We start from the raw sequence: 23,209 nt of genomic DNA, 5'->3' as shown, positions 1-23,209 counted from the left end.
TGTGTAGTTTTTGTTTGTTTATTTTTCAGGACCTGAGAAGAGATAAAATTAAGTTTTAACTGACTAAAGGGCAAATAAAAACAGTAAACAGAGATAATTAAAAGATGAGCAAGCAATTGAATTACTGTATTTTTTCCAAAATAGCATGTCATTGTAAATAATAAGCATGTGCGCACACACACACACATCAGACAATGATTGTGAAATCATGTTAAACAGAAAAAGGGCAAATAGTGCTCATGCATGTAGCTGCCTGTTTTCTGAAACATGCTGAAGTGAATTTCAGCCTCATTCACCTGCATTTAAGAGTCTGAAATTATTTGGTAGCACACCAGTAAATGAAAAATAAGCTACTAACCTTGTGCACTGACTCTGGGGCAGTTTGTGTACCCTGCCTTGTAGCGGATCTGGGCTTAGGTATGTTCTGCCAGAGGTGCGTGGAGGTCAAGTAGAGAGCTGCTGCACTTGGGCCTCAAGGTGGCCCTGCATGGTCTAGTCCCCCGGCAGGTGATGCTATTTCTACATGAAGTTGGAGAGCAGAGTGGTGCAGGTATGCACGCACAACACACTGCCTTGCCTGCTTGGTCCCCCACGTGTCCAGTCAGATCCATCAAAGCTAAATAAAGAACAACAAACACTCTCTCGGAGCCCCTGTCTGGAAGGATAGAAAGCTGGGTGAACTGAGGGTGGCTGCAGAATGATGATCTCACTTGCCTGAGCATTCTCCCCCGGCTGTCTTGCTGTCCTGGGGTCAGCCAGTCTGGTGCTTACTTCCTGCGCTGGAGCAATCCATTTGCAGAGCAGGGAGCAATTCTACCTGAGGAGAGGTTGTTTTAGAAACTGGAGGAAAGGCTTGTGAGGAGTTTGATATTGGAAACCAAGCCCTCTCATCCTCAGATACCAAGAGAAAATTTAACATGAACTCTGTTGGACAAGGGAAAACAGAAAATAAAACCTGAGAGCAGCAACATGTAAAAATCATCAAACAAACATAGGGGGTTACATGATACACAGTATAACTTTGTGTGTATATATGCAATATGCACATTCTTTGCATCAATCAGTGGTACTCTTCACTTGGGTATATGCTCCCAAGAACCACTTCTGTGATAAGAAATCTGGACATGAAACATAGACCTAGATGTTGCTATCAAGGGATTTTTGCAGAGGTAATTAAAGTCGCCAACCATGTGATTTCAAGATATGTATATTAACCGGAACTGGTGACCCTGACTAACCCAAGCAGATAATCCCTTTAATGTTCTTCACCTGGTCAGGGACGTCTGAGAGATTGGAAGAATGAGAAGCATCGCATGTAAATGGTCCTGTCATTGCCATATGGTGAGAGGGTCACAGGGGGAAAGACTGAGGTTGCTCTCCAGCACTGCGGGCAGACTGATTGACAAGAAGCAGCCTACCGTGACACCAAGGTTCTGGATTCTCCCAAGAAAAGGAATGAGCCTGGGAGAGGGCGGACCTAGAGGATACCTGTGAGACCCTTAACGGAGACCAGGTTCACCGTCCTGGGCTCTGACCCACAACACTGCAGATCATAAGATGTTGCTTTGGGCAAAACATTTGTGGTCATTTGCTACATAGTCACTGGGAAATTCCACTTCAATTAAGGAATAAAATAGAAAGAAAGGATAACAGAGGAATTTAGCAAGGGATGTAGTACTGCTACTTCTTCTTCCACAGACACAGGTCTGTATTCTTTTGATTCCTAACCTATCCCCTAGGACAGATTCCGCTCCGTTGGCCCCTAATCTTCCCACACAAAAGCCTGGAAGAGTTCCCAAAGGTTTATCGTAGTCCATTGCAGCCTGTCTCTTCATCGGCTGTCCTTGGACATTCCAAAGTTAACATTTTAAAGACATTTTCCTACATTTAGATGTAAATTATATTTATGCACTTCAATTCATAAAGAGAAATATAAATTATTTTGTAATATCACCACATAATTTTATAATTATGTTTCAGTTCCCAAATAATCGAGGTACAGAAATTTCTTGTGAAGTGAAACTCTTATTTTAGTATGTATATATGTGTGACTTTTTAATTTAAGTGATCTTCTTAAAATCTCCTTTTGACTTTGGGCCATATAATTGAAATTACTGTACCTGTTTTAAGTATCAGGGCATTAAAGAAACTTTTCATAATATCATGTTTACCCTTGTAGATCAACGAAAACTTTTTTTCAACAACATCTGTATAATGTCTTCCAAAGAATGCCCAGTTTTTCAGCCCCACCTTTATAGAGTAATTAAATAGTCTCGTTATTGCAATAATGAGACACATTAAGGGGATTTCCCAAGAACCTAAAAAGCTACACTTCATTGTAGTAGCTTCCTGCTATGTTCTTCAAGTCCACGGTTTGTGTCATAGATAGTCAAGATATACCTAAATCCTTTAGTGAATATATTGGAAGAAAGAGTATGACAACAAAATAGCTGTTCCTTGCATCTTTTTTCTTATGGGATATTGTTTATGCTTATATTTTCCTTTTTATTTCCAGCATCCATCCTGAATCTAGTTACTATGAAGTAAAAAATTTAAAAGTCCTTTTGTATTTCTGTGTCAATTTATGTTGGTGTTGGCAGAAATTCTAAAGCTGAAACACTTAGGAGAGCAGCAGGGACCTAACTTAAAAATTACTTTAAAAACATGGATGGACTAAGACATCACTGTATGAGCTCTCTGCCTGCTGAGTACTTTACGTCTGTCTCTTTCTCTCTCTTTTTCATGCACTGAAAATACTCGGAACAGATCGACTATGGCTTTGAATAAAGAACTAGACAGGGGAAACATACTGCTTGGTTTTGAAAGAGAAAAAAATAATCTTATAAAGAAAAGAAAACCAAGAGATATTTTAATAAATTGTGAATTGCCCTTTGTCACCATCGTCTATGATGAAATTTTATAATGCAGTATTCTAAGTCAGTTGCATAGCTAATGATTCTAGACAAAGAAAGCATTTGAGCCCATTGCCTCTCATCCCTCTATCCTTTATTAATTTATATAATATATATTATAATAAATTATAATTAAATTATAATATATATAAATTACTCCGAAGTTTGAATTGATGGAAAGAGAAAAGCATGGAATATTATGAGGCACTATCTCCATTGGTACCTCATCCTTGTTACTTTTTGAAAGTCTGTTAGTACTATATAAATGATTGTCAAAATGCTAGCCCCTTAAAATTTATCTTAAAACTTCATAACTTTCCTTACATTTGTCTTATATTAAATGAATTGTGAAAAGCATTTGGAAATTTCCACCAAGAGTGCACCTATTTCATGCATATTTGAAAAAGGAAATTAGTACATTTTATTATTAAATCTTAAGGTAGGCGGTGGGTGCAATTTCCCAAAATGCCTAACTGACTCCCACAGAGTAGCTTCTGCAATGAGAAAAGTGTGACTCAATCTGAGGATGAACTAACTGCTCTTGTTCATTTGTCTTCATGTCTGAGAGCAGAGGGCTTTGATTAAGATGCATTTCCATGAATAGAAGGCTCTTAAAACCATGTCTTGTTAAAAAGAATTCTTTACATAATTTCTCAACCAAATTGGGAAACAAGTAGTATTTGAAATTGGGGTTGGATTGTTTTTATAAAACCACTATAGATATGTTGATTTGAATGACAAACTGATAATCTATGTAAAGAAGAGAACCAGTATTTATTTGTTACTGTTACTGTGTCAGGCACATGATGCATTGAACAAATCTGATGCAGGAAACCTCTCTGAGCTGTAAAAAAACAAAGATGTCACTCTGAGGTCTAAGCTGTGCCAGATCCAAACCTTGGAATTGTCAATCACTGCATATACATTTGAGATTTGGAAAATGAATAAAGAAGACAGAAAAAAACAGACACACACTTATGAATCACAGTGTTGGCAAAGAAAATGGAATATTCCTGGCTTTCAGAGGAATGAGCAAATATGTATTGGAAGAAGTAGAGCCAGAATGCTCCTCATAAAGGAGGATAAGACTTCTTCTCTACCAACTTTGACCGCACTATCAAGGATTCTAGTTCATCGAGAAGGGTGCCGTGCTAGGGAAAAGGGGTGGGGGGTGGGGGGGTCAGCAACAAATTACAAAGACCCTCAAGAAAATGCCACAAGGGCTGCAAGAGTAGGTTCAAATATAGCAACGACTGTGAGGCAAGCTCAAAACTAAGCAGTGTTCTATCATGCCTATCATGACGAGTTATAACCAAGTCAATTGCACTGAACTAAAACATATTCCTGGCACAGTGCTACCTGGTTTAGAGAGTTCAGCCATCCTATTTTATTTTCAGACTGGAAGCTGCTGCCACTATTTGGGAGACCACATTGGGCGGGGGGAGATATAGAATCTTAAAATGTATTATTAATAAATGACAAATCAGTACATATATATATTTACAATGGATATAAGATAAGCATTACCTCTTCAAAAATAAATCTCATCTCTGGCCACCCTCCAGAAGTAGCCATATAATCCATTTTTTTTATTAGGCCCTTATAAACAGAATGGTGATGCAATAGGTTTCCTTCTCAGAGGTGAATCTTTTTGTATTATATTTCCATATTATAAGTATTTTTCAAAAGATAGAGACATTATCTTTTTCTGACATCATTTTATCCTTATGAGTGATTACAGGTATGCCTGTAGTTCCTCTGCTCAGATAATTCCTGCCTTTAATTCACCCTTACCTATGTCCTTGAACCTAACATTGCTTATCTCTTACGCTTTCATTTTTCTGTGCTGTAAATTCACCAACACGGAAGCTGTGATTTGATGTAGATTCAAATACTAAGGTATTTCGAAGTATATGCTTACAGAGATTTATAATTACACAAATAAAAAGGCCTATTTATTTATTTATATTGTGGTAGTGGTGGGGGTTTAGTTTGTCTAATGTGACATAAATTTACCTCTAATAAGAAACTAAATTTATTGTGATTTAGTACATCAAGATAGTATTACTAAATATACTGTCAGGTTTGTTTTGCAAAAATCTTTAACCTCTTAGAAATTTGACCAGTGACTACTGATTTGACTCAGGCTGTCAAATGAAGATAATGGTACTTTTAGCCAAGGGCCCAAATTTATTTCAACTTTTTCTTCTGGCAATATTCAAGAACCCATGGACAATTTGTTTCAACCAGATGCTAGCTTACTTTAAGGACTGTTATGGATTAAACTGTGTACTTTTAAACTATGTGTCACTGTGGGTATCATCCTATTTGGGACCTGGGTTGTCAATCTTGTATTAATGACTCCGTGAAGGTAGAGTAAAAGGAACTGACACTGGTGTGGGACAAATAGAAACCCTATGTAGGGCGTCCAGCACTAAAAATCTTTGCAGGGGCAGACAGTCTCACCTTTCTCCCATAAAGCATCTGATAGGTTTGAACTATCAACCCTATGTTCATTGCCTAACTTAACGTGCTACTATCTCTCTTTAAGTAATGTATGTTTTAAATAAATCTATTTTGAGATCTAAAAAAGATTAAACATGCAATCCAGTAAAGCAAAGCTGGGGTGTAAGATAGCTGCAAAAATACACGATCTCTTCAAGAAACCAAGAAAAAGATGCTGGTGAGATCAGAGTGGCTCTCCAGAGGTACCACAGAGGGCAATCCTTAGCCACGGACCTCCACTCTGAGCGAGAAGACGGCTCTGTTTGCTAAAGACATGCATTGACTTCTGCTATCATGGCAACACTAAACAATTAAGACTGGGCATTCTTATATTCCAGGTCATGGTTCCAAGTTTGTGGTTCTCCTTAGTAAGTGAATGCCTCTCTCAAGTTTACACTTCTACAGTGAAAGACATTCAGGTGAATAGGTAAAAGGTGAACTATAAATTATAAAGTGAAAAGCAAGTACTGGATACAAGGGCATTGAAATATTTTATAGTTCTTAAATGTAATTGTTAAATATATAAATGACTCAAATTTAAATTAAATCTTAATACAAAATGCATGGTAATAAAATTATTAAAATTGTTCACCATAATAAAAATCACATAAGTAGACCTCACAAGAATGATATTTTCCCCATATGTTTGGAATGAACGTGTATGTCACTAAAGACTCCAAGTCTAAGTCACGTTTCCTTTTCCTTTACTTTTAGGACTCAGAATAATATTTGGATCTGAAACTTAAGGAATCTGGGACGTTTTTAAAGGTACAAAACCTTACTCTCATTTTATTTAATTAGTTGTTCATTTTTGTTTTTAAAGAAGGATCTTTTATGTAGCTACAGAACCCATCACAATGAATGATATTATAAATAAAATAGCATTAAATTCCCTATAACATGGTTCTCTTTTTACCCCAATTATGCTTCCTCCCTCCCTTGATAATATCCTATCCCTTCCCTTACACTGACCCTGCCATCATCCCTAGTGTTCTCACTCATAGTCTTCAAAGTCTTAGCTTTGAGTGTAAAATCTACTTTCTTTCCTTTATTTTTCCTTATAATAATGGTGTCATTAAATAGTTGTCTTTATAAGATGGACTAACTTTGCTTGCCATAATGAATGAATTTTGACAAGCAACACATTTCTTCATCTCAACAGGTATCTATTCTTCCCTTTATAAGAAGGTAGTTTGAAACAATCCCATTCTTTATTTTCTTATTAATACTCTTGTATCATTAGCTCATAATATTCCACTGCTACTTCAACCCTTTGATAATTAGGTTTTCTGGGTTAATTTTTCATTCTCCAAATCCTTCCCATAAATACTATCTCTGAAAGAATGCTTTTCCTTCCACACCACGCTAGGAATATAGAGCACTCTATCTCAGACACACTATTCCATCATGTGTCTGAAGCATCTCTGTCAGCATTGGTACTCTGCCACTTAGTGATCATGTTGCATAGGGCATGAGTTATTAGAAATAATATAAATATATTTAAGCTATACCCTGGGAAGTTATTAACTTGTCTTTTAACTCTGGCATTACCAAATATGACCTCCTACTCTCCTTTCCTCCTCCTCCTCCTCCGCCTCCTCCACCTCCTCCTCCTTCTCCTCCTCCTCCTCCTCCTCCTCCTCCTCCTCCTCCTCCTCCTCCTCCTCCTCCTCCTCCTTCTTCTTCTTTTTCCCTGAGCTTGAAACTGTTGGTTGAAATTCTAAATTCTGTTACACTTACCAACATGAGTTCTGCTACTATCATTGCCCACCTTCCCAGTATCCTCTTCATCTGCGTTTTGTAAACTATGTAGTTTTGCTTCCCAAAGACTTGGCTTTCTTAAGAAAAACATAGATTCTGTAACATTCCATTGTAAATATCAACACTAACCCCAGTAGTGACCTGACCAAAAACTCAATGACAACACATTAGGAAGTTGTATCTCATTCATATCAATTAATATCAGTATAAGTGAAATTAGCTATATTCTTAGGTAAGCTTCTACAGCATGGAAATATTTAAAGATCCTAGCAGAGTGAAACTCTATCATCTTCAACTTGTAGCTTCCATGCTAGCTCCAGGCTTCAAATATAGGGAGGAGAGAGAGCGAAAGAGGAGATTGCACACGACTTCTTAATTGGTCAATATTGAAAGTCATTTGCATCACCTCTGCCCATATCCCATGGACAGAAGACGGTCGCAGGAATATGCTTCATTATAAGAGTCTAGAAAATGCTGTTAAATTCTGTGTTTGAGAGGGAAATAAGTACACTGAGACACCAACAAAGCTCTATCATGTTCATTCTGATTTCAAACGTACTTTTCACCACCATTTTCTTCAATTTTGGTGCCCCTTGGAGTATTTCCCTCCCATAAAGCCAAACCAAATCAAGCCAGCATTCCTTTTCCATTAAAATAATCATTTTAACTCTTGTGTGCAGAATACTTCTCTGCTCTCTGACGTGAGTAAATAAGGGCATGAGGAAGCCAAAGCAGCCAAGTTGTACTAATATGTTAGAATATAATACTGGTATATAGATAATCAAACTTCAAAAGAAATTCTTATTAATTCCTAGGTATTTTAATTTAATTTTTCTACAAACTTCTTGAAGGCTTCTCTTACAATGTTTAACTTTTAAGTGATTTTTGTTCCAGTTGAATAACTTCCTGAAATTTTTTGTGTTTTATCTAGCACTAACATTACTCTCTGTGCTGTTCACAAACGATTCGATTCAGTGCTCCCTAGTCAACATGGGGGAAGCCCCAGTGGCGCAGTGCTTCAGTGCTTGGCTGCTGTCCAAAAGGCTAGTGCTTTGAAATCACCAGCTGCTCAGAGGGAGAAAGCTATGGCGTGTGTTTCTTTACATATGGCAGCCTTGGAAAGTCCTTAGTCTGGTTTTACTCTATCCTGTGGGGTGCCTATGAGAGGAATCACCTAATGGGAAATGGGCTCCTTCGTTTTTATTTTAATCCGCATGAAATTGGCACATTTATCTTCCCTGTTTTTCATAGTGATTGCCAATTCAAAGTTCAATGACCTTCCTTTTAATTTAGGTTCCTGGGGACCTAGTATCCTAATGCGGACCTCTATAATGAGTATACTTGGATGAATACAATTAAACTCCTGAAATTCACAAGGAAAATGCAGTTACATTTTATAATAAAGCTATCATTTAAAATGGAATCTGATCATACAAATCCCCCCAAATGAAATGTTTATCTTATAGATGTTATTTTCTAAAAATATTTATTTTGGAGTACCCATTTTCTACAAAATTGTGAAAATAGAAACCTTAAGTAGTATTAATGATGACATCGAATACAAATCAAATATATTAGCTTTTTGTGTTAATGATCTGAAAATACTTCTTTTAAAAGTATCCACGTTCTATCCATCAATAGTCACCAATGAGTAGTAATAGCCACAAGCATACCAGGAAGCTCAATTTATACTATTAAAATTTACTCACTAACCGCTCATGCCAAATATGAGCAAATTGAATATTTTCCCCAACTTCTGCAATCTGAAATTATTTAACCATGCAATGTAGATGCATTTATAATCGCATATTTTGAAATTCAAAAGAAAAAGATCAACTGTTATAAAATGAAGCTTTGCTAATAGAAACCACCCTGTGGTCTGAATGTTAGAATTTTGCACGATCCATGACTTATTCATTGCAAATATCTGTTTTAATAGCATACCTAGCAGTTATTCACTGAATGCCATGTGCAGGGGTGATTGTATCTTTAGAAAGAGACGGTGGAAAAGCTCAATACGATCAGTCCGAAAAAGGCTAAGGTCCAAAGGCAATCCAAACTATCAATTTGGGCTGGAAAAAATAAAAGACCAAAACGGACATCCTAAAAAACTATGAAACTGGTTCTAGAATATAAAGAAACCAAAGTGAAAGAAATGATAAAGAAAAAGAACTGGACAGAGACTGCAAAGGCTGACTTGGCAACGTAAAGTAAAATCATAGAAGAGATATGAAAACAATAGAGTTACGAAACTCGATGGTGCTGAGCATTTCTCAAGCTGCAATAACTGAAGGCAAAATGTGAGCCTTGTATTGCAATACTGGAATTCCCAGAAGGCCATGCCCACGCAGAGGCCTCGATGGCTATGACCTGATGTGACAGCCTAGACTCTCCCGCTTCATGTGTCGTCCTCTCCGAGTGGAACCAGATTATATAACCACCACAATTCATATCAGTGAAATCTTTCCCCTGCTCCACATCTCCTCTACTCCACCCCTCCCCCACTTATTTTGTTGTTTGCTGTCCATGTGTTTTACCAAGCATGACAACCTTTTCTAGAGACTAGTTCCCTCCTGATAGCATGTGAAAAGTACATTAGCTGAATTCTAGCTATCTTAACTTCCAAGGAACAATCTACCTGTACCTCTTTCAAGACAGATTTGTTCTTTATTTCAAAAGTTTTGATATAGTCAATATTCTCCAACATCAAAATTCAAATGCATCAATTCATTTTTGATCGTCTTTATTCATTGTTCAGCTTTTGAATGCATATGTGGCAATTTAGAATACCATGGCTTATGCCAGGTAAACTGCTGCCCTCCAGAGAAGCATCTTTCCTTTTTTCATTCATTTTCTTTTGTTTCTAAATTTTGTTTTATTTTGTTGTTGAGTATATGTACACAACAAAATACACACAATTGAATAATCTCTACAATTGAGTGATACTGATCACATTCCTTGATTACATTGTCACCTTCTTTTCTGAGTTGTTCCTTTACCATTAAAAAAATCTCACTGCTTTCTAAAGTTGCCAGTTAGTCCTTTATATAACTTTATTATTCTTTGGGAGTTAGTGCATATCACATCATTTCATAATTCAATCACTTCTAGCAGAATTGTGCAATTGCTACCAAAATCAGTTTGCCATCCCTCCACAGAGAGGTCATAAGAAGGGGATGAGTCAGTCAGGGTGCAGTAGAGCACTAATGGGTCACACAATATATCTCTGATCCCTTGAGGCCTCCTCACCCCTCCTGCACACTCCCCCACCGCACCCCACCCCAGACCCCACTATCATGACCCCAGCGCTGCTTCCAAATCTAGACTTCACGGGAGCGTGTACATAAGTATAGGCAAGAGATAAAACTCACAACACATGGAACCCAGGTACAGGAATGGGAATAAAGATCCCAAAAGGGTAGGGGGACAGTTGGGGAGAGGTGGAGAGGGAGGGCATCACTGATCACAATGAATGGCACATAACCACACACCTCCATCTAGGGGGAAGGACAACAGAAACCAGAGGCGAAAGGAGACAGCGGTTGGTGTGAGATTTGAAAATAATTAGCCATCTACAATCTATCAAGGGGCCATGAGTGTTGTGTGGGTTAGGGGGGAGGAAAAAAGGAGGAGCTGATCCCAAGGGCTCAATGAAAAGTAAATGTCTAGAAAGGAATGATGGAATATATGTATGAATATGTCCAATACAATTGTAGTATGGATTGTAACAAGAGATGTAAGAGCTCCCAGTAAAATGATTTAAAAAATTCAGTTTCCAAACATTCTTATTTCTTCCTAGACTCATTGATATTATCTCCCTTTTATCACCCTCACCACAACTGTATACCCACCCCGCCCACCCCCTCACCGCACCTGAAACACTTATTCTACTTGCTGTCCTTACAGGTCCATCAATCCTGGGGATCATATACTTAAAAATAGAAAAACATATAACATAACCTCAGGAAGGTGACCACCTATGAGATATACCCTAATCAAACAACAACAACAACAATTAACAGAAAATGATGAAAACCAGATCAGGTCTAATGTGCATCAGGGAGGCGGGGTGGGGGGGATCAATTGACAAAGTTTTAACTATTCAAGTCAGATTTATGCCTTTGATCTTCTGTACTCATCTCTCCAACGCCCTCTGTTTAGTACCATTTTCCTCCCATCCCTTAATAGTAGATACATTTCACCAGAGCGCTATTTCCTCCTTTCTAATTCTTTGACATCAAACTTGCCCAATGTGATACAAACTTGATTTCCTAACTCTTTCTTAACAATACTTTTAAGGAAGATGCTTGTGTCTTCAAATAAAATGAAATTCTTACCAACTTCAAACTCTTATCCACTTATCATGTTATTGCTTATTGGTCCAATTATAAGGATTTTTGTTATCTTTATGTTGTGGTATAATTTGTACTGAAGGCTGGAGTGTTTGATCTTTATCAGTCAGCAAGCAAGGTTCCATTACCTGAATGGATTGCTAATGAATCTTCCTCTAATCCTGATGCCACATTATTCTTCATAAAATCCAGCTTCTTAGATTATTTGCTTAGTTTACAAATTGAATCAGTACAGTGAAAGGAAAACAGGCACTAGCTCCTTGTTCTGATATGGCTGCCTCATGGTCTACGTACAGGATCAACAGGAACACAATGCAGTGTCTGGAAGTCTTATTCTTCCCAATGTTATTCATAGTTTGTTATGATCCACAGAGTTGGATGTCTTTGTATAGTCAATAAAACAAAAGTAAACAGTTTTCTAGCACTCCCTGCTTTCAGCCAACATCAGTCTGACATCAACAATGATATCCCTTGTTCCAGGCCCTTTTGTGAATCTGGTTTGAATTTCTGGCAGCTCCCTGTAGATGTATTGCAACAGCTCTTTCTTAAGGAACTTCAACAGTATTTTTTAAACATAATTATAATAGTAGTTTTGATCATGTTTGTATTCTACTGGATTTCTTTTCTTTGGAATGGGTAAGGATATGGAAGTGTTCCACTCAGTTGACTTGGTAGCTGTCTTCCAAATGTCTTAGCATAGATGGGTTAGTGCTTTCAGTGAGACATCTATTTATTTAAATATCTCAATTGGAGTACTAACCAATACCTTATTTTGGCCAAAGACTCCAAAATTGTGAGTTTAGGAAATAATGCTATTTTGGACTAATAAATTCTGTAATGGGCAGAACACTATACTGCATTTTATAGTGAGGACACTTGGACTCAGAAATCCAATCATTCAACTAAAATTTGAATATTATATTCATGTTCTAAGGGCATTAAGAAGAATGTAAAAAACTACATAGAAGTACTGGGGAAGTCATAATATCTAAATAAATAAAATCATGTACAATAATCATCAGACTAAAGGAATTATGGAGAAGATAAAGTATAGAGGTGTGGAAGTGTGAGAGAAGAGATTATTTCTTTAGAGATCAGGGAATTCTTCCTAGGTGTTAATTGTATGAAGTTGACAATATGAACTTTTCTGTATTTAAATACATGTTAAACAGCCTGGGGAGGCTAGCCATACCTGGTCTCATCTGGCTTTCCTATTGCCAAGAGACAGAGGGCAGTTATGCCTTACCCTGCTGTATGTAGATATTAGCCATCCATGCGGTACTCTGCTTCTACACTGGGTTTCATAACTTGCTGCAATAGTGACCCAGAACTCAAGGCAATAGTCATGACTACGATTAAGGGGGTTTATTAGGGAAATGAAGAGGATCTGTAAGGATATAATCGACAGTCTGTAGCAACACCTCTCCTCAGCCAGCAGTCAAGCCTCTCCTGCCTCTGCTGCTGCCTCTGAGGCACGTAGTCTCAGACCAGATGGCCAGAAGGCGGTCCATAATCCGGGCATTCCTGCTCTGAGTCTCCAGGACACAGTTTTAGACCGACCTGAGACATGTTTTTCCAAGGTCCTCAGATTTCCCTCTCTGTCCCAGATGACTTTCAGACGCATAGGAACGGATGGCTTTGATGGAGGTATGGTTTCCTTTTAGAATTCACCTCCAATGAGAACTAAAGATGGTGTTAAGTCACACCCTGTAGTACAGGAGCCATAAGAATGTGCCCACGGAAACATTGGGTGTGACTGGATCACACCCTCTCCTAAGGTCAGGACTTGAAACTGAAATGAAAAACTGAAATTTACTGCCCAGTTGATTCTGACTCATAGTGACCCTATAAGTGTGTTTTGTTTGTTTCCGTTTTTCACCGAGGTCAGGATTTAACCCTACCTTAATCCTGTAACAGAGAACAACAAAACAAAGCAAAAATGTCCACAAACTCAGAACCACTGATTCCGACTCATGGTTGGCCGCATCTGGCGGGATAGAACTGCCCTGGTTGGTTTCTGACACTGAACTCTTTCTGGCAGCATCAAGTTCACTTTTTTTCCATGGAGCAGCTGGCGGTTTCAAACCGCTGACCCCTGTGCTCACAGCCCAACAAGTAACCACATGCCAGGGGGGTTCCTCGTAACAGAGAACGCTCTCCCAAATGGGATCATAGCCACAGGCGGGCAGAGATTCCATGATTATAATACATCCAAGGGAGAGTTATGGCTAGATCATATTAATTGGAGATGGGAAATAGAAAACATGAAATCGATCCTTGTCTAGTTTAAAGGATCAATGGAAACCCTCACTCACAGTATTTTGGTGGACAGAAACTGATGGATGGGGAAAGAGCAGAGTCATAGTTGACTTTACTTTTGATGAAGTCCTGCTAGAGGCTGGTCAGAGAGCAATATGAAGTAAAGTATTAAAATATCTGCTGAATGCCATTCACGTAGTAAATAATAATTCAATATTTCCATGAATATGAATAGCTACCATGCTTTCTAAAGTGCAGGTAAAATACTAGGAATTCAATGTTTGTGGGAAATAGTCACTATTCAATATATTTAGTTTCTCATGTAGACAGTGCTTTTGTAAGTTTTTCAATGAGTAGAAACCATAAAAAAAAACCTGTAAAACATACAATGATAATATAGTGAACATGCTGCTGGGCTTGTTTTTCTGTCACCTTGTGAGTAGGAGTGTTCTGTGTTTCTGTGTTCCCAGTTGGTCATGTGTGCAATTCCTCAATGTAAATTTAATTCTATGCATATTAAACCTGGCCAAAACAAAACAACTTAAGTCTGGCCATTGTACGCAACCAAAATTGCAAAAATATAATTTTAGTTAGATATATTTGTTTGTTCGCTTTTGTTTTCTCCTGTTATGACACTATTAAGCAACTATTTGTTTTTTTTACAGACTATTTTTGTCTATAAAATTGCCTAGGGTAGTCACAGAAGTATAAAGTATTAAAATCTGTCACAGCTTATTAAGAATTAAATAAATTGAATGATATAGTAAATCAATGATTATTTTAAAGCACATACCTTCTAAGCCAATTGTTGGGCCAGCCCTGAACTAGTGAGGGAATTTTTCACATTTCATGCTCAATGAAAATTAGTGGTCAGAAAGAAAATCCTTTCTGAACTAGGATTACACAGTTTAGGGAAATCATGACTTTCATTCCTCTGAAACCACCAAAAGCTGATGGTAAGTGTTAGCGCACTACCCCAGGTTATTTGAACATTTACATTAATTTAATTATATTAGATATTTACATGACTAGCACTTAAAATTAAGTTCTAGATTCTTTTTTCTCAAAACACTATCCTCTCTCACTGCCGTCGAGTTGATTCCAACTCATGGCGACCCTGTGGGACAGGGTGGAACCACTGTTGTGCGTTTCTCAGATTCACCCTGGAGGAACCCTGAGGAGGAGTTGTGACACGTTGGGCTATGGTCCCCAGTTCAAAAGCACCAGCCTTTGGAGGAAGACATGGCTTTGCAGTCCCATCGACAGTTACAGCCTCTGAAACTATAGGGTCATTGTGGGTCAGCATCAACTCGATGACAGGAAAACAAAGGAACAAACAAACAAAAACTTTCCGGAAGTACAAAGCCTCACTTCCCTTCCATGGATCAGCTGGTGTTTCAAACTGTTGTCTTTGCAATTAGTAGCGCACCTGGACACCACTAATCCCACCAGTTGCCCTAACAACTTGGACCTTGTTTTAGACAACAAATTACATTAATATTGCATATCATGAATGCTTACAGACACAGACTTTAGCACTACTTATGCAGGAATTAAAATGAATGCATTTAGATTTCAATGTAAATGTCAAAATTGTAGCATTGCCTGAAGAACAGACAACATTACAAAAAGCTCAAACAACACTTATTTAAATTATATGTATTTAGAACTCTGATGGTGCACTGATTAAGCACTCACCAATAACCAAAAAGTCAGTTAGTCGTGGATTCAACTCCAGTCACAGGCTTTGAGGAAGATGGAAGGGACCAGGCACTACGTGTCCATGAAATTACAACCTAAGACATCCTATAGTGCAGTTACACTAGGTGCTATAGAATTAATATGAATTAAAATACACGGCACACAACACTTCTAGCAATGTCCATGTATGTATGCACTTAAAAGATATAAAGAAGAAAGGTTAAAGAGAAGCAGTGAGCCACATGGCAGAATTCAGAAAACAATATCAAAAGGCGACAATAGAAAGAAATCCACATGTTATGGCACATATATTTTATTCATGGTAGTGGATGAGCATAAAACTGCGAGTGAAAATATCTCAATTATTCTCTCTTTAAATTTCCTTTATTATTGTAACCAAATGCCATTCTCTGCCTAACACTGATTTCTTGCCAGTTCAAATGTGATAATTGCTGTTCAGCCAATGATAGAGTTCTTGGAGCCAAGAAAGCTGATTTCCTTTAAGGCTGACAACAAATATATATATAATTTACATATATAAATAATGCATATGAAATGTGCATATAAAATATAAAGTTTTATGTACATAAAGCTTTCTTATCCTTTTGGAGAAGTAGTGGGAGCATTTCTCCAACACCCACAAATTAATGTGTGCATATTAAAAGCCAGAACTTAAATTTCACGTCTGGTTTTTCCTCTGAAAATAAATGGTTCTGGACAAACCCCATGGTAGAAAAATCAAGTATTTATGTTCAAAGGGTCAGCATTTACCAAAGGACAAAGTTCAGAGGTCCAAGAAAGAAAGAGAGATGGAAACAGAAAACACAGAGAGGAAGTAGGATATGTGAAAGTACATTGAGGGAATTGCAATGAGTGAGTAGAAACAAAATATGTATGACTCATCAAGTGTAAAACTGATTATCTTCCCTGTAAACAGCCATCCAATTCATAATAAGACATTTAAAATATATATGTAAATATGGAGATAAGAGGATAAGCATTTCATTGAGATTGAGTGATCAAATGCCTAACTCATTGAGATTTACCTAGTATAAAGGACCAAGTAGAAAAATAACTAGAAGAATCCGATCTTTCTAATATGAATGTTCTAATACGAGTGCTTTATCTTGTGTTTACTATTATTTATCATTAATAAGTTTAGTCATGAAATAGACTAAAGTAAGCAATGTAGGGAAATCAAATTAAACCCTGTAGGGCACTATGAAGGGGATATTTCGGCTATTGTGTTTGCTTTTACCTAGCAGTTTTCCTCAACCCGAACTTTGGAGAGTGTGCAAAATATATCATTTCCTACAAGTTCTTGACTGTAGCCTCAATCTGGAATGCTTCCTTGCAGTCATCATCCTTGGTGATCAAGAGGGATGGCTGTGCCTGCTCTATGTGGTGGAAAGTAGTAGATTAATATGTTGTCTGAAAGTATGCAACATGTCCATAAGCTGTAGCAATAGGAACATAAATCATTTAAGGAGGATGGGAGGGGGCCATGCAGGAATGCTAGTGTGGTGGGAACCAAGGAGGCAGGTTGCCAAGGGAACCTGAGTTCTGATTAGTAAGTGAAGTATAATATCCTGTCCCATCTGAGTCTCTAAGGTCTTACTGAAGTGAGAGCTCTCAAGTGGAAAGCAAAGTTGATGCGCTGGTTGCCCGGCACTCATTCTCAACACCTAAATTAAATTCTTGGCAACACATGAAACTTCCTACAAATTTGATGTTTGTCCTCTTGGGGTCAACTAAATAAGATGCTTTGAAGCTTGACTTTAAGGTACAATGCAAGAGTCCACAGCTGAACTTGGGATCCTGTTTTGAATATTACTTTCTAAAAGTAAATAAAAATATACAACAAACTAATTAGATTATTAAAACTGAAAACACTAAACAGTCAGATTGTTTTAAAGTAAAAACTGCTAAGAAACATTAGGTTATGATGGAAGATCATATAATTTTAAAAATTGTGAGCAAGGACAGTAAAACTATAGTGTCTATTGTAATTATGTTTTTCAGACTTGTAGTAAATATATAATTTGTAGTTATATATATTATTGATAAAATTGCTGTTTTCTAAGAACACAGAAAACTCTTTTTTTATTTAATCATTTTATTGGGGGCTCATACAACTCTTATCACAATGTATACATACATCCATTGTGTCAAGCACATATGTACATTTGTTGCCATCATCATTCTCAAAACATTTGCTCAGAAAATTCTTAAGAAAGGGATGTCACTGAATTCTTTTAGGCCCCTAAGTCTACTGAATAGAGAGGGAGTGTTAATAAAAATCAATTTTAAACTGTGTACAAACCATAAAAATAATTTTCATTAACACGGTTATTCCTATTCTTCAAACTGGGTGTTTTCTAGGTATGTTGTTGGGAAAAGTAGGCATCTGCATTTCACAAAATTAAGAGAGTTTCATGCCAACTGTTGTCTAACTCTCGCAGTGTTTGCTTTTGGCATAACACACAAGTTGCGCGTCTTTCCTGTGTGGGAGAGAAACCCGGTGGCTTTCTCTTTTATCTGCAACTAGGTTTGAACATGTCTTTGTGTAACTTGTTGTTTTCAGAAATTTCTTTGTTGAAGTTTCCAGAAGGAGCCTGGGGGTAAACTTCCTTGGTTATTGCTGCTATCCATCTAATGCTAAGGAAACAAGTTTGGATATGATGAGGACATTTCTCCTCTTGAGACCAAACCAGAAACACAATTATGACAGCTTTCGAAACTAACCTAGTCCTTCAGGGAAAAATAAAACAAAAAAGAATGTATGGGCTCAGGGTAAGCGATGAAGCCATATCTGATAATAATGCAAATTGATTACCCTCTGAGGTGTCCAGGTTGGTAAACCTGAAGGAGTAGGATGCGCTCACATGGTGTTCCGGGCACCCCTGCTCTCCTACCAGGTAAACTGGAAGCACAAGCTCTTACCTGAGCAAGCTGCATTGCTGTTCTTCAGGTATGCCAACAGGATGGCAGCTACTCTAGCTCCGTAAGTGCTGCTAGTTGCCATCTGTCCTTTCAAACTCCTGTTGCCCCGAAAGGTGCAGAGTAAAGATGCTCCAAAGGCTTTGAGGCTGTGACCTGTCAGCAGTAGGTCCCTAGGCCACTCTTGGAGTGCATCCTGGAGTGTGTTTGAACTGCCATCCTTTCCCGATTAGTGAAGTCCTGAACCATCTAAGTGTCCCATGGACTCCCTGTACTTTACTAAAAAAACTTATTTCCCCTTGCTGTATTTATTGTGTTTACATGCAGATTTGTGCTTTGTCTCCCGTGGTCCTGTGGTCCTCACAAAGCCCCGGTTTCTTGTGGCCACAGGAACCTTTTTCATGGTACATTTTAATTAAAAAAGGCAAGACACAGTAACTATTGTTTTCAGTGACGCATGTTAAAAAATACATAACCAAAGTCATGATGCCATTGTATTAAGTCTATTATATAATCTTTTATGTTTTTCTTATACTTAGGACATGATTACATTTTATTAGTGAGCAATATTACTATTTTACTTTTCCTAAAATGTATGCATCTCTGACATGTCTCAAGTTCTAAGTGAGTGTAAATTTAAATGTTTTCAGATTTTAAAAAAATGGATGATGTTAATTTGTAAAAGTTCATTTGAGTTCCAATTTGAAACACCATATTGAGGTTTTTTGTTTTAAAAAAAATGGTTGCTATTGATTATTCCTCTAATCCTGATATATTTTCTTCTTCATATGGTTCAATTTCGCAGATTGTTGGCTCAGCAAACAGATTTAAATAAGTATGCTGAAAGAAAGCTCTGACTGCCACAATTCTGAAGTTTAAATCACGCCATATATTCTCAGTCTGTTCAAATGGCTGCCCCTTGACCTATGTATAAGTTCCACAGGAGCCCAATTCCATGTTCTGCAATTTCCATTCTTCCCAATGTTACTCCTAGTTGATGTTTAATGCCTTAGCATAGTTCATGATACACATGGAAGCATATTCCTGTTTTTCTCTAATGTAAGCCAATGTCTATCTGATATTCCTCACTCTATGTCTTCCTCTGAATCCAGCTTGAATTTCTGGTAGTTCTTCTTCAACGTATGACTGCAAAATTTCCAATACCTATGATATTGGTCTTTATGCTTTACATTTCATTTTGATGAATTCCAATTTTCCTTGATTCATATTTTGTGCATTCCAAAATCTGATTGTAAATGAATCACTGCAGCTGTTTCTTATCATTTTGAATCACAATACGCCAGTAAAGGAAGGTCCTGAGAGCTTTGCTCAATTTACCGCATCAAAATTGACTCTACTTGGAGGAGGCGCATCTCCCCCAGCTGTATTTTCAGTGTTTTCCACCCCAAGGGGCTCTTCTGGCAACGCACCAGCCAACGCTCAACCACTAATCCTAGGGTTTACATTGGTCTGCTTTTCAGAAGTTGATTGCCCTTGTCCGGCCTAGTCTAGAAAATTTTCTGAACTATCTCTGTCTGCCATGGGGGCAGGATCGGCATTCAAATACCACACCTTCCACACCACAGCAGCACAGAAGCCACAACAGTACAACCCCAACGCGAGCTCACTGTGATTGCATCTGTCCTACTTCATGCGACCCTACAGGGCAGCACAGAACCACACCTGTGGATTTCTGAGCCGTCAACTCTTTACAGGAGTCGAAAGCCACCTCTTTCTCCTGTGGAGCAGCTGTTGGTTTCAAACTGCTGACCTCTCGGTGAGTGCCCGACACAAAGTCACTACACCACCAGTGACAGAAAAGCAGCGGATCAGTTCGCAGAATCTGGCTTTACACCAATGGCCTCACGGCAACTTTCTTCCATACCATCAGTTTCTTCGTGTGCTGCTTCCTGAATTTCTCGAAATTTTTCCACAGATCCTTCAGTGCTGTGCCTTGAGGCTCTACTATTTCTTGTTACTCCAGCTTGAGAAATATGAGTGTGTTCTACCTTCTTCTTTTACTAACTCCAGGATTTGCATACCACATGGCATTCTTTCCAATAATCTAACTCTTTTCACCATTTTCCCATTCACTTTAGTTCAATAGCAAGTTTCAGAATCTCTTCTTGTCATCTCTTTTTTTTATTTTGTTTTTTTCCCTTTTTTAATCCTTGACTATTTGCTTTTTTTCATAAATGATGTCCTTGATATCTCACAACTGGTCTGGAGTTTTTCTTTATTTTCATATTTTCCAAATCTCTTTTTAACTCATGTGGCACTCATGCAACGTCATACTTACACTCTTGTGACTTTGGTTTATATTTCTCTACCTAACCCTGAATTTGCACATGAGCAATTGATGGTTTGTTCCATAGTCTATCCCTGGATGAGTTCTGACTGATGATACTGTGCTTCTCCATCGTGTCTTTCAACAGATGTTTTTTATTTGATCCTTGCATATTCCATATGGCAAGGTCCGTGTGAATAACTGTTATTTATGTTGCTGAAAAAAGATGTTTCCTATGAATAAGTCATTGATATTGCAAAATGTTGTCAAGCAATTTTGGGGTCATTTATATCCCTAGGGTCATATTTCACGAATGCTGATCTTTCTTTTTCTAATGTTCTCATTCTCATCTGTAGTCATTGGCAATGTTTTTTATCACATGTTTGATCAACTTTTGTTTATAGAAGTTGGCGGACACCTATAATGTCCTCATCTTTACATTAATGATTGGTGTGTACATTAGAATAATACCTTATTAACTGGCATTCTCTGTGGGCATTATCAATGAGGAATGGTAATTCCGGGCACACCTCGAAATGCTCCTTTTGATAGTCAAAGGGATGTTGTATCTTTTCCATCTGTTATTCCCAGGATGTTGAATACAAAGGTCCTGTATCAGTATCTTTCAGCTCACTAATGCTGAGGATATTGAACTTCAAGTTTTCACTTAATTGTTGACAATGTCCAATCTTTCTAGATTCATAATACAAACATTCCATATTCCAATTTCTAATAAATAGTTACAGCTGTTTCTTTTCATTTTTATGCTCCCTCTCTCATTTATAGCTGTGCCACATCAGCAAATGAAGTCCTGAAAACTTTGCTACACCGTAGAGGCTAGAGTCATGCTTGGGTACCGGTACTGACTCGCTATGCTAGAGTCCTTGAAGAGTAAGTGCAGACCTTGTTCTCTGACTGTGTGCCTCGTGGCACAGTCAGTCACCAGGTTAGCGACATGCAAAAAACAAAGCAAAACAAAAACTTTATTGCACCTACATGATTAAGATTGTTCTTTGAGGAGATCCTCTTACCAAGTTATATTTCGGGCATTTCCGAACTGAGAGTCATCTTTTGGGCATACACTCTTTCACTTCGGGTCATAATGCGTTTCCTGACGGATTCAGCTGATGAATTAGATGGCCAGGTCCTTCTTACCAGTCTGGGTTAGCCTGGAGGTTTTGCTGATACATGTCCACCACGGGTAACCTGAGGGTATTGAAAATACCCGTGTCATAGCGTCCAGCAGCCCAGGAATATAAAAGCCAGTACAGCATGACAAGATGTTGGATCAGTGGTGGATCTTGTTAGCATCTGCTGAATTTTAAACACAATAAGTGCGCTTTTTATGTACAGTTTTAGTATGCAATATTCTTCTAGGTAGACTGAGAAGAACTCTCCCTCAAAGGATGAACCAGCATTAACAAAGTTAAAGTCATCTGGAAGGCACCGCTTTTAAAACCTCATTTAACCTTAATGTAGAAACCAGTACCTTGGGAGTAATTGAAACATACACATTACCAAAATGAGGGACCATACCATGAAAAGAAGATGTGGGACCCACTGAACAGTCAGCTACAGCCTGGCTTTGCCCTTGAGACTACTTAGCTTTCAGATTATCTGTCAACATTTTCTTTTAAACCATCCTATTTCTCGATAATTCTTAATCAAATTTCCCTTCTTATGTAAATCATCAGCTTTTTCCATCACCTCTCCACTTTGCATCTCGCTCTTCAGACTCATGCAGTCACATGCAGTGATAAAGAATGCAGGAAGATCACAGGCCAGTTGATACAGTCAGGTGAATCTAACCTTGGTGGAAAACATTGCAGAGCTCTGGAAGTTCTTAGAGTCAGCAAGCAGGAATATCAAGAGAGAGGGAGAGCGAGAGCAAGAGCGAGAGAGCGAGAGAGAGCGAGAGAGCCTCCAGAGAGCTATATATCTCAGTCTCACATCCAAGGGAGGTCATCAGACTGTGACCTGATTGACAGGCTAAGCTCCACCCATATCTTCCTACATGTGCTATATTGGCACACGCACACGCACACACACACGCACACACACACAACACAAAAGCTGGATGTAAAACCCCTACCCCCACCCCTCATAAAGGGGGAAGAGCAACAAAACATGGGTTAAGGGAAACAGTGGATGTTGTAAGATATGAAATTAATAGTAATTTATCATTTATCAGGGGTTCACGAGGGTGGGAATGTGGGAGAAGGGGGGGAAGGAAGGAGCTGATACCAAGGGCTCAAACAGAAAGAAAGTGTTTAGAAACTGATGGCAACATATGTACAAATGTGCTTAATGCAATCGATGTATAAATGGTTATAAGAGCTCTAAGAGCCTCTAATAATATGATTAAAAAACAACCACAACAATTATCACTATGTCATGCTCATCATGAAGTTTCTATTTTTTAAATAAAAATAGTAGCTCTTTATCAGGACTGCTTCGTACATATATATTCATCTAATATGTTCTCTACTTTT

The 23,209-nt window shown here is 38.0% G+C and overlaps 1 non-coding gene across 1 annotated transcript; it reads left to right on the top strand.

Annotated features, from left to right (window-relative positions):
- Window positions 1–21,547: 21,547 nt before the first annotated feature.
- LOC142461999 (small nucleolar RNA SNORA3/SNORA45 family) lies at window positions 21,548–21,676 on the top strand. Its single transcript, XR_012787150.1, has one exon. It is a non-coding gene; the product is annotated as a small nucleolar RNA SNORA3/SNORA45 family (small nucleolar RNA).
- The last annotated feature ends 1,533 nt before the right edge of the window (window positions 21,677–23,209 follow it).

This window comes from Tenrec ecaudatus, chromosome 11, assembly GCF_050624435.1.
Source record: "Tenrec ecaudatus isolate mTenEca1 chromosome 11, mTenEca1.hap1, whole genome shotgun sequence".
NCBI classification, from domain to species: Eukaryota; Metazoa; Chordata; class Mammalia; order Afrosoricida; family Tenrecidae; genus Tenrec; species Tenrec ecaudatus.
This window is presented reverse-complemented; position numbering and strand designations above follow the sequence as displayed.